At 36.1% G+C, this 13067-nt stretch overlaps 1 protein-coding gene across 3 annotated transcripts in view; it reads left to right on the plus strand.

Annotated features, from left to right (window-relative positions):
* The window catches only part of grm4 (glutamate receptor, metabotropic 4), a 162332-nt gene that overhangs the window by 17027 nt on the left and 132238 nt on the right, over positions 1 to 13067 (plus strand). Inside the window, exon 1 of one of the 3 annotated variants that reach the window (XM_079883136.1) lies at positions 2646 to 2660. The exons of the other annotated variants lie outside the window; for them this stretch is intronic. The gene's annotated coding sequence lies outside the window, so the exon portion shown is untranslated. Of the gene's footprint in view, positions 1 to 2645; positions 2661 to 13067 lie in introns of those variants that run through there. 3 annotated transcript variants of the gene reach the window in all.

A 13067-nucleotide genomic window follows, 5' to 3' on the forward strand; every position in this document is an offset into this window, starting at 1 on the left:
TCTTTGGCTTCTGAGCCATCGTGTGTACAGAGTCACTGTCTTGATTCCCTTTTGGAAGAGATTAAAATGGCTGCAGGCACTTTGCTTCCTCCTGCTCTGAGGAAGCCTTTCACATTCGTCACTGACAAACGGATTCGGCAGTACTTGTTGCGCTATGGAAAAGAAAAGGGACAATATAATGGATAGCATGCCAGAGATATCCAGGCATAAACACGCAGCAGGATTCCAAACAAGGTTGACCACTGACTGTGTTAACTATGTACTGTGAAACATCGGTAAGGCGGCAGTCTGACGCCTCTCGCATTATGCAGTTTATAACTATTACTTGTGCAAATGTCAGAGAAACGCTCTAGCTCATTGTGTTAGATAACCATGTGAATGAAATCATTGTGCCATGGCTTCAAAGTTAGACCATATACGTGCATTTATTCATATGTTTGAAGTGATTTAATGCATTGTGTTTATGAATCACAGTTTAAAAGTAAATGATGTAATTTCTGTCAAATAAAATAAATACATTTAAATAAATGAAAATTGAAATAATTTGACAGCTTGCCTGACGTGATCTTGTATGAATCAGTGCAATTTTAGTATTATTTATATAGTAGTATTTATTAATATTTTGAATTAGCTTTATTTTTTTAGATGTTCTGTTTTCCTTTTAATTTTAGTAATTTTAAGTGCATTTTCTATTAGATTTGGTTTTTTTTCTTTATAGATTTATTTTTTTTAGCTTTAGTCATTTTAGAACCACAACTAAAGCTTTATTTCAATTATTCAAAGGCAAGATTTCTAATTTATATTTTTAAGCTTAAGTTTTCATGTAGTATTTTGTATTTATTTCGCTCAATAGTTTTAGTTAGCAATAATAACAGTATAAAGTCAGTGTGGCTTTAATGTGTTAAACTGTTTAAATGTTGGTACTTGAAAAAGATTTAGCAAAACATGCAAAATCACAGCTAGAGAAAAACATGTGTGTATTAAATTAGACTTTTGACAAAAACAAAACAAAAAAAACCCTCAGATATAGCAATGGCAACTAGCCCTATAGTCTCCTGTATATAGCTAATATTTCATTGTAATATGTGTTACCAGTGCCTAGGTTTTTTTTTTTTTTTTTTTTTTTGAGTGCTCTTAAAAGCATGAAATCAAGTTACATATTTGCTGTCACAGCTCAGGATGGTCAATAGTGAATGGCTTGGAACTGCATCTTCCCTTTTTTGTGGTGCCATCAGGCAATCATGATGTCAGCTTCATATCAGGTTTCATATCTGCTGTAGAAATCAAAGGAAATGCTGGTGGATAACTTTCTCCAGGTATTATAAATGTTGCTATAGTACTAAATGACAGTACAGTTTATCGAGGGTTTAAGTTCTTTTCTAAGGGCTTCGGAACACCTACTCGGCCATATGTTTGATATCAGATAATTGATTCAGTCAAACAATATTTCTCTGTTTGGGTTTGTTTGCATCTTGGTAGCTGAATATCTTGGTGCCTGGCAGAAACAATCTAGAAATTCTGCTTTAACCAAGTTGCATCACGCTTGTGGATTACATTGTGCATATACTGCACAAATACAAAGAAGCTGTGAAGTTCTGCATCAGCTTTTTGAGAGTACAATGAAACGGGGAAAAAAATAAAACATGGAAATAAAAATCTTCTTTCTATTCAGGTCAGTGGGAAATGTGTCATGGATGTCATTTGATTAAAAAAAGAGAGCCATATTTGCCTACGTTTAGTTTTGGATTTTTCTGTTTTTCTTTTTCTTTTTCTTTTTTTTTTAACCATGTACTTTTGTCTGTTTGGATATTTTTGGCTCTTGCAACAACTGAAATAAAGTGGACACCCAGAAGTTGCTGTGGGTGGCATTTTCTTTATCTCACTTTTCCAGAGAATAGAAGCTATAGAATACAGTTTATAGGTTTACAGTTTTTTTTAGGTTGTGAGCAGCAACATTCATGCTGAATGAATCTGTGTTCACTTACTTTTGAATTTATCGTACTTTTTTTAAAGCACTTTTTAAGAGCTTCTTCTAAATATGCAAATGCAGGGATGTCATGCACCAATTTTTCTTTTCTTGTCCTATGGTGACATCATTAACAACACCTTTTAAACACTTTTAAACCCAAAGTATTTTTTTTTTTTAGATTAAGATGTGTTAGTCTTGATATCTTTTTTGTTTACACCCTGAATGCTGTGGAAGGTACTCAATTAGATCACATTTAGAAAATGTGTGATTTCTGCCTATGCATTTTAAATAAACACGTCTTATCTAGACTAATCATTCAGCCTAATTGTAAATATGCTAATACATTTATTTTGGAAGCTGAATTTAAAATCCTCTTGGCTCATAAATCTTAATGAGGATGACGCTTCAATTCAAATTCATAAAATAAACAAAACAAGCCTCTTGGATGATTCCTGAAATATTTGTACAATTTTGTGATTCTGTCCAGTTGCTTTTGACAGTATATTTGAATATAATAACTCAGGCTGGTGTTGGCACGCTCAGTACAGTAGATCCGTCCTGAACTCGGCAGAATTATTTTAAACTCCTCATACTCTTCTTTTTTTAGGATCTGAGCCACAATACAATATGATAGCAGAAGAGCCTGCAGGCAGGAGAGGATGCGAGAAACTACAGTAAACAGTAGCACAAGGTCAGGAGATGTCAACTTATCAGCAGTGTTCATACATAGTATCAAGGTCCACTGACAGTAAAAGTTAGTTCAAAATTGCAGAAATTTCCGTATTAAACTAACCATTTAAACCTTCTGTGGCCTCCAAAACTTTTTTGGACACCTATATAAGCTTTGCAAGCACATGCAGCAAGAGTTTTTCTCAGAACATACTTTACTTTCTGAGAAATGTTATCAGGTTATGTAACTCAAGGTTATCAGTTCCCCACAGGTTCACTCTTGGGCAAGTAAGTGTAGTTCATGACATGTCAGATTACCTGGTTTGAACCAGAGTTAGATTGACCCGGCTCACATTATATCATTTGGGTCTGAAAAGCAGAAGCTGTTTACACCTGTTGCTTGGTAATGACAACACAGCTAGTGTTGCTAACCTCACTTTTACTGTAATTAAATTACTTTTCCCTTGAAAAAGTATTGTAAGGAATTACTCTTAGTTTTTCTGTAATTGAATCACAGTTACTTCTGATGTAATTGCATTAAATACTGCATAGACTATAAAACAATTCTACATAAAAAAATTGCGGATTTAACATCTAATGATAAAATATATGTTTTTAATGTAACCTTCCTTTAAATGAACGTGTTCAGGAATACATTATGCAATTTTATATTATTTATTTGAAATAATGAAAAGAGAAGTTTCATGACTTTCCTTGTATTGTTCAAATAGTTGAGGTTGATGGGGGATTTAGAAAGTAATTAGTAATAAGTAATGCAATAGTTTTTAGAGAGAGTATTTACTACAGTAATCGGATTACACTGTTGAAGATGTAATTAGCTAGTCATTAAATACTAATAGAGTAACTTACCCAACACTGGTCAGCACATTAGAGCACTTGTGTCTATCTGCTGCGAATGTACTGCAAATGTCCTAAAGAACACAGGAGTCCATTTCTGCAGAATTATACTGAACATTCGTTCTACTTGCAGTGTGTCAGTCACGCTTGTGAGGAAACACACTGTTTAACAAATCATCCAGTATCAATAGCAGTTCACTTCTGCGATTTAGTGTGATTACATTTATATCAGCAGCGAACTGGAGATCACGGTTCACGGATGCACACCCAAGTTCAGAAAACAGTGTTCACATCATCCAAATGAACCAAACTCTGACATCAACCGAACCTGAGTGCACAACAAAAGTGCTAGCTAGTGAAAGCACCCTAACTGTGAAGGTGATTCACGTTTGACAGAAAGAATGCACCCACATATTTTCTTTTTGACTTATAAAAATAAGTTTGCAAATCAGCCACGTTGATGCTTTTTTGACTCGTACATTTTAATCATACATTTTATTTTTGTAAATTTTGCCCAAACTGAGCAAAAATATGCAATTTGGTGCAGATGATATTTATATGGCCAAAAAGTAGAATGAAATTCTGATAGTCAATGAGATTATTCTTACATAAAATATCAGCTGTCACTCTATATCTCCCAATATGTCTTAGTAAGATGATATTTAAATGCTTAGTTTTATGATAATTGTGGGTGGCAAAACATCTAATGATGATTGACAGATGTACAAATAACCATTCTTCAAAAGCTTGATAGATCAAATTTGATACTTAACATGATTTTTATGTAAAAAAAAAGAAAAAAAAGAAAGAAAGAAGGTTGTATGGATAAGCCTAAGTTGCTTCAGTCCAGTAAATGGTCATCTTGAAATATCACTAACATTATAAAATATAATATTATGTTTATTATTGTTATTCTTGTGTTGATGATGTTGATAATTTAGAGGTCTTAGAAATGCATGTATCAATTTTATTTTATTTATTAATTCTTCTAAATAAATGACACTGGGGTTGATATTTTGTATCTTAGAAAATGACATTCATACATTTTTAAGTGTAGCTTAAGGTCCAAATAGCTTTTGAGGCCACTGTACTTTCCTAGAATTTGTATTGTTTTTTCTGCTACTTCTAAACAATTAAATCTGTGGTCATGCTAGGCTTTGAGAATGCAAAATGACTTGGACCTTGCAACGCTGTGAATCATGCAGCATGTTCAAATAAATAACCCAATGTTTTCACAGTACCACAAAGATAGTATTTACACATCTGCAATCTGTGACACACTGCAAGATGAATGCACTAAGCTTTAAAAAAAAACTTTGACGGTTATGCTGCACAGAATACTAAACAGATGAGCAAAATGATCATTAAAGATGATTGAATATCTATCGATTACTGCTGTATTTAACGCAGATGACAGCTTAAAGCAAGAATCCCCAAGTGTAACTGCAGAAGCCGTCGCATTCCAGGAATCCAGCCATGCTCCCATTGTTCCAGCCCTGCCATGTCAGCACTTTTGGCCATTTCTGAGGCTTGCATTCATCACCAAACATTTCTCCAGGCTTTTAAAAGACTTGTAAAGGTCCCGACGAGAGAGCGCGCCCTCCTCCCCCTTCCCTGTATACTCCCAACAATCATGTGCTTGTCAGAATGTCAGCTGGCATTATAGTAACCCCCTCATACGGGCCTGTAGGAGAGCAAGACAGCCGAGGAACTGGAGCGAAACGGAGGCAGTCACTGGCACAGCTAGAGTGGGAGCAGTCGTCTCCAGAGCCCCGACCTGTGATGGCTTCAGAGGGCTTGAGGAACAGGCCCTGCGTGGGCGGCCACACTGTAGGACAGGAAAATCTCTGTCACCAATGATGTGTGCCTCAAAGGCTGATGGGAGTTGAAGGTTTGGACTGCGCGAGGTGCAGATTCTAAGTCCCTTTGACTAGAAACGGAGCGAGACTTGATTCTCTTCATCAAAATTTAATTAAGTTTCAGATTTCTTAGCGAGGATGCATAATACCACCGCTTCACCTTGGCGGTAGCTTTCATTTTTAAGCACTTTTGAAATATTAGCTCATGAAATATGTTTCAAAATGATGAAATTTGGTTTTACTTTATTTTGATGGTCCCTTTAACACATTCGTTGCACCTACATGTCTACATAGGATACTGAATGAATGGGATACTGAATCAGAATGAATCATTTACTCTCCCTCATATCGTTCCAAATCTGTATGATTTTATTTATTCTATGGAACACACATTTTTTATTTATTTAAAGATATTTTGAAGAACTTCAAAAGGGACTAGAAGGCTTTCAGTGTTGTAGAAGGTCTGATTGCCTCAATCAATGTGCTTCCACAACCCAATCAGCGTTCTAGTTTTTGTCCATACTTCCGCAGTGTTCCACAGAAGAAAGTCATACGTGTTTGAAATGACATGAGGGTATAGAACCTGGACATGGTGATGTAAAAACAGGAAAAATGCTTTTGCGTTCTCTTGCAAAAGTATTTCGTTCTTACGAAAAACTGTGTTCTATTGCAAAACACCTATTTGTTCGCCTGCAAAAGCATTGTGCTCTACCAGAGAAACTCTGCATTCGCTCGCAAAACATTCATTTGCCTTTTTTCTCGCAAAACTATTGCATTTTCCCCCAAGAAACTTTACATTCACTCGCACTGAAATATAGTTTTACCCTCCCACCTTATATTATTTTCATTTCACAAGTTTTGCAAACGCTCCATTTGCGTGTGTGCTCTGGTTTCTAATTGAAAAAGACCAAGGTTTCTATTTGCAACATGTTTTTGCAGCGTTGAGCACTGTAGCCAATGACAGGCATGTCTGTTGAAAGCCAACCAGAGGCTACATGCTTGCAAATCCTCTTATATAACAAACAAAGCGTAGGCCCATATTAGATAAGAGATTCATTGATTATAACAGAAGAGTTTTCGCGTGACTGAGTTCACTCAGACGTGCTATAATGGGAGTTCATCCAGTCTTATTTCCATCACAAAAGTTTTGCAAACAAATGCAAAGTTTCTCAGGAGAGGTAAGAGAATCATTGAAATATGATTTTTCCTCCCATCTAATTTTTCCCCCCATCATCATGTCCTTTTCCCATATGAGGGTGAGTAAATGATGAACTGTCACTTTAATTTGACCAGCTGGGGGCAATCGGTCAGCTCCAATATGCCCCCTCCCCCTTAAAAAAAGAAAGCCTTTCTCATCTCCGTCACATTTCCCCTGACAAGGTGATGATGTTCCGAGTTACACCTCTCACTGTTCATCTGGACTCACAGCTTCCTCAGGGGTGGTTCTCTGAATGAAGCGCTGGGGAGTCTGGAAGATTAAAAACAGCAACTGAAAAGCCTGGCAGGATTGGGCAGCGAGGCTGCGAGGCTTTGACACACAGGCTCTTGCTCCCTTATTTATATTGTGTAAGCCCTGTTCAATTCCTAGAACATGTTTGGAAAGGCCTGAGGTGTGAATTTGTATGGAATAAACCCATGGTGGTGTCGAGCTGCCAAAGGCTTAGCTGGAGAAACTGTTGACTGGTTTCACCATTGCCAAAATTATTATTTTGATGAGAAAAATCTCTTTTTGTGTGTGAGATCTCTCTTTGATGAATGTAAAGTTCAAAAGAACAGCTTTTATTTTATATAGTTTTTTTAATGTAACAATACAAAGTCTCAAATTGAAAAAAAATCCATTTAATGCATACGTGCCGAATACAATTTTTGTTTTTTCAAACCCCAAACTTTTGAATATAGTGTAAATCTGGACAAAAACAATCTGAGAATGGAAGTATTATGATGTAAAAACAAGACAATTAAGAAAACAGGATTTTCACTTCACAGTTTTACTCAAATCAGTTTGAACTTCTACAAAGCAATACATCAATTCCATAAAAGACATATTGAATATTTGTTTTGCTACTTCACACTGGCATATATGGACCACCACTGACAATGCAGAAAGTCATGTCTGTGCACAGTTTAGGAAACAACTCAAAACTCTTCCTTTTATAAATTATTTTCTTGTTCTACTTTTTCTCTCTAAATTGTTATCTTGCTTTCAATTCGCCTTGTTCTTTAAAGATTTTGTTCTCAATGCACAAGTGAAAACTTTCTTAACGTATTGTTATATAATGTATGTACTTCAAAGTGTTTTAAAACTTCTTTTGTTCCCCTTTATATACCCTTTCCCCTTCACTATACAGCACATCTCTTGGTCCTACATAATAAATGGAATACATTTTTTATGATACGCTTAAAATCCTCATACCCATTTCATTTTTGAGACAAAAACGGTTTTCTTTTCATTGAAATTGTATTAGTATTGTCCGCATTACCAGTTTTAGGCTACAGTCAGAATCATATGAAAATTTCAAACAATTGATTTGACAGCATCAGTATGTTTTTCGCACAGTGTTCAAGGGAAGATTTGCACTGTCAGTTCACATAACATGGATGGCTCCACATACAACTCCATTACAGCCGTGCACATTCTAACATATACAGGTATTTCTATGAGCAATTTTAGCCCTTAAACACATAAATGGATCACAGGAGAAACAAAACTAAAACAAATAGAAGCCATTACCACCACATCTACATCTACATCACAAGTATGTATTGTGTTTAGTAGCATTCTGTGATGGAAATGATTCTTACATTTGTAAAATTAAGTAATATTTAAAAAAAAAAAAAAAAAAACTTGACAATTAGTTTGACAGGTATACGCAGGCCAGTAATTTAGTGTCCTTGTTAGTGTGCCTGCCTCCCACGCCGGAGACCCCGGTTCAAATCTTTCTCGGTGCTGGTCAAGTAGGACTGGTTACATTTGGTGCCGTGACCCGGATGGGAGTGAGGGTTAGGGGGTGAGTGTAATGGACGTAGGCCAGTAAGAGCTGTGCATGTAAATCTCACTATCCTGATCTCAAGATCCCCTTCAAATGTTGACTACTGTATATATATATATCTCTTCAGGGACTTTGTGTAAATAAGATTTCTGAGAATCTTGCTCTTATAAGACGCTCATTTTTCCTCTCTTCCACCATTCTCTAATGCAATAGATTGATATGATATGAAGACTCTGGATATATATCATATCTGATAGAAAAATCTATGTATTCCCGTGGACAGTTGACACATGAAATGTTGATAAATCCCTGACATACCTCTAAACCGAGGCAGCATGCCCTTTTTTCAACTCACATTTTAAGTCCACATGTTGGGAACGGTGGAATAAGATCAAAGAAAATCAATGAATATTGCATATGTTTGTCGGGAAGTTTGCTTTCTAAAAAAGTACAAAGCGCATTGGCCTTTTTTTCTGCAGTACAACCATTGAAATTCAAATGACATTCGAAAGAAAGGACACAAGCTCATATATCATTTTCATTGTAAATGTTTGTGGATGAGAGAGCATAATCCTGGTTTGTGCACCATTTCTGACAAGCCGCCATGAAACGCTGACATATCTACCATTCATACCCATCTCCATGACAACCAGAGACCTGAGCCTAGCATTGTGATCCATCACCCTGATATATCCCCTCATTTCACTGAAATATAAGACCCATATAATGGAGCAACGCACATAGAATGAATTATGCATCCAATAGACCGTAAGGACCAAATGTCTACAATGAACAGTATGTCGAATGCCGTACCTGAATACAGTATCTTTCAGCATCAAGAAAAATGAGCAGAGAAATTAACTGAGCAGCCGGGTTTGAAGGCACTTCAATAAACTCAAGGAAAACAAAGCGCTCGTCAAGAAAACAAAGATCGTTTGCAGAGGAATCCCTCTGAATAAGTACATTTCGCATCGACAGACTTAATATTCAGGGCTTGTAAGAGGGTTTAGCTGCTGATAAAAATGAGAGCACTGTCAATTCTTCATCACATGAGGCTATTTCCACAGAGGCGACACTCCAGACATTAAACTAGACCAAACGGGTTTATCTGACAATTTAGTCCCTTGATTAGCCATTCATTAGACATGTTATACAGTTCCTTGAGGTTTTTTTTTCCAAAGTAACAATCCCCATAAGGGGTTCTGGAGTCATATTTTAATTAGCAGCTGATTAAGTAGAAAAGTGTGGCATTAGAGAGGGGAAATAATGAAAGACATGCAAGGTAAAGGTTTCTGGCATAGGGCAGGTTACGGATGGGGAGCGAGAACCAGATATTAAAATGGTTCCGCATCAAAGGTTTTACATCAGGATTGCACGACCACGATGAGTTGTTTAATGTGGGAGAAGGGTCAAAATCAAGGTTCGACCTACAGTATAGCAAATGGAATGGTTTGTTAATAGGATAAGAACAAAGATTTTGGAAGGGGGACTCGAGTGGAACGCTGATTGGGTTGTGGAAGCACATTGATTGAGGCAATCAGACCTGCTACAACACTGAAAGCCTTCTAGTCCCTTTCTTTTGTAGATCATATTTTTTGAGCAACCTCGGATGAAAGATTGTCTGAAACGTGGCTGAGCTCTAGACGATCCCTTTTAGATTTGCGTCGACGTGCTCTGATGTTCTGTAGCGATCAAGCCATTTTATTTCAACTGTTAAGATTAGTGTGCTGACAAAGCCAGATTTCTCCTCCTCTATGACATGCCACTTTGCTTTCACTGTTTGCAATAAAGACACAAAGTCTGTTGACGCTTTGAGTGTGATAAGATCTGTAAACCTGACAAGCAATGTAATCTCATCTATATATAGTCTCCACAGCTGTGATAGTGCAAATGACAGATGACAGCTGCTTCTATAATCAGAAGCATCAGCCAGGATGCAGATGAAAGGTCCCAAAACAGTGACTAACAGCTAATAATTATAAATAAACTATTTTAATTAATAACTGAATAAAGTATAGTAGTGTTGTTTTGGCCCTTTTAGTGCTAGGCTAATCCTTAAAGGGTTAGTTCACCCAAAAATTTTATTTCTGTCATTAATTACTCACCCTCATTCCGTTCCAAACCCGTAAGACCTTCATTCATCTTCAGAAAAACAAATTAAGGTATTTTTGATGAAATCCGAGAGCTTTCTGATCCCCTTTTAGATAGCAACGTCATAAGAAAGCCAGTAAAGACATGGTTAAAATAGTCTATGTGACTACAGTAATTCAACCCTATAATGTTATGAAGAAACAAACAACATTATTCAACATTTCTTCTCTTCCTTGTCAGTCTCTGATGCTGTCTTTACTACCTTTCTGGGCCTTAAAAGTGGTTATGACGTTGCTGTCTACAGGGGGGTCAGAAAACTCGGATTTCATAAAAAATATAAATTAATTTGTTTTTCTGAAGACGAACAAAGGTCTTACGGGTTTCGAACAACATAAGGGTGAGGGATTAATTAGAATTAAAATTTTTGGGTGAACTATCCCTTTAAGTCCCTCCAAGTGTGTCCCTGCTTTGCCAGCATGATAGCCCTATATGATGGTTTGTAAAGCATAATATCATTGATACTGAACAAGTGTTATTCTTCATTGAACGAGTCAATGTTTTGGCACTAAATTTGGTCACACTTTATAGTGTCTTTAACTACTAGGTACATACATTAAAATAAATAAATAATTAAATACAATGTGCTTATTGTGTTCATGTTGTATTGCAAAACACATTTGCTGCTATTGAGGTGGGATACGGCCGGGTATGGTTTGGGACTTTGGTGGTATGGGTAGGTTTAAGGGTGGGCCAACACAACAGTGTAATTGTGATTACATGCAGGTCATTTTTAAATATAGTTCTGTGTAAAAACATGTATGTACACAATAAGTGCACTGTATCAAATGATTACGTTAAATGTTAGTACATAGTAGTTAAAGACATCTAATATACTGTAAAGTGGGACAAAATCTTGTTTGTGAACGAACTGAATGAATGAGTCATACCATGTCTAACTCACGTTCAAAGACTTGAATTAATTTAGCCAAATCAAAAGAATGGGATCTTTAAGATTTTTAAATGTTTGTGTTATTCTTACCAAGGCTGCTTTTATTTGATCAAAAATACAGTAAAAACAGTAATATTGTGAAATATTATTACAATTTGAATATATTTTAAAATGCCATTTATTCCTGTGATGCAAAGCTGAATTTTCATCATCATTACTCCAGTCTTCAGAGTCACATGATACTTCAGAAATCGTTCTAATATGCTGATTTGGTGCTCAAGAAACATTTTTTATTATCATTGATATTGATAACAGTCGCACTGCTAATAATGAGACCCTCAGTTCTGAATAGTGTGCACAACCCTTCTATCCCATTTCATTTTTATAACCCACCAGTTCCAATAACTCCAAACGCTTGTTTTAGCCTCCTTACCACATTGTTGTTTACTTTTTCCCTTCACAATGATTGTGTCTAGGTTGCATATTGAATCAAATGAGGAAAATGAAATAAATCTATATATATATTTCAAGACAAATATCTGAGTCATTCTGATTCAGCTGGACTTTGAGTGGCTAAGCGAGACTCTCTTTCATTCACCTTGTCCTGGATCATTACCAGAGCGGCTGGTGTCGATGCCATTATCGAGAAACCAGCAGCATAGATGCACTGCTGTGATCGCTCCAGCCTCTCACAGGCTCATTAACCAACAGCTTTCAATCACATAAAGCCACTTCATCTTAATATGGTAAGACACTGCGAGGACTTTTGAGCAATATGCAGGGAGTTTGACAGCCGTAAAATATTGTTACTTGGTATTCCAGTGAATACCAGGGATTAATGTTTTGAATCGTATGCTCGGAACGGCCTGTCTGAATGTCATCTGTATCCGTATTTTCTGAAAATGGATGACCATGGATACCCTTCATTTGGACGGAACTAACAAATTGAGATTGTGTTCTAAGAAGCATCATTATTGAATCTGTTGTCATTACGTCCTTTAGCTGAGCTCTATTACTCAGAATGAAGATATTGTCATGCAAATCATTCACTTGCCATTTAGGAGATGCGTTTCATGCTAAGCCACTTACAGTAGTCTAATCGGCTAGAATGGTTCGTGACCCGTCTACTTTAGATAATTCAGCTCTGGGATTCTGTGTGCTTTAGTAAGGCCATCCTTTGCAGTAAGTAAGCTATAGGTAAGACTATTAACTGGTGTGTGACACCAGTCCAAAATAGCAAAGGTGGACAAGGTACACAAATCTAGTACTCCAGTAAAAGAACATATTACTCTAGTAAAAGTACAAGTACTTGTTTTTTGGGTTTACTTGAGTAAAAGCACAAAATAACTTGATTTTTAATCAAGCATTAAAAGTAAAAAGTAGTGAGACTGGTCAGTAGTCAGCACAAATAAGAACGATTAGTGCATACATTTAATAGGTATTGCAAATAAGCAAACTTTTTTGTTTCATAACACTTATTATACACTTTAAAAACTTTAATGTACTAAATCAATTTTACTTATAGTTAAAGTGTGCAAACAAGTGAAATAATATACCATATAGTATTTTTTAAAAAAATTGTGCAAATAACAAATACTATAAAAATACAATCTCCAACATACAAGTTTGCTTCATAATTGGGGAAGATTAATTAATTAATTTGTGTTATTTAAGCTAAAAGC

This window comes from Squalius cephalus, assembly GCF_949319135.1.
Source record: "Squalius cephalus genome assembly, chromosome: 10".
NCBI lineage: Eukaryota > Metazoa > Chordata > Actinopteri > Cypriniformes > Leuciscidae > Squalius > Squalius cephalus.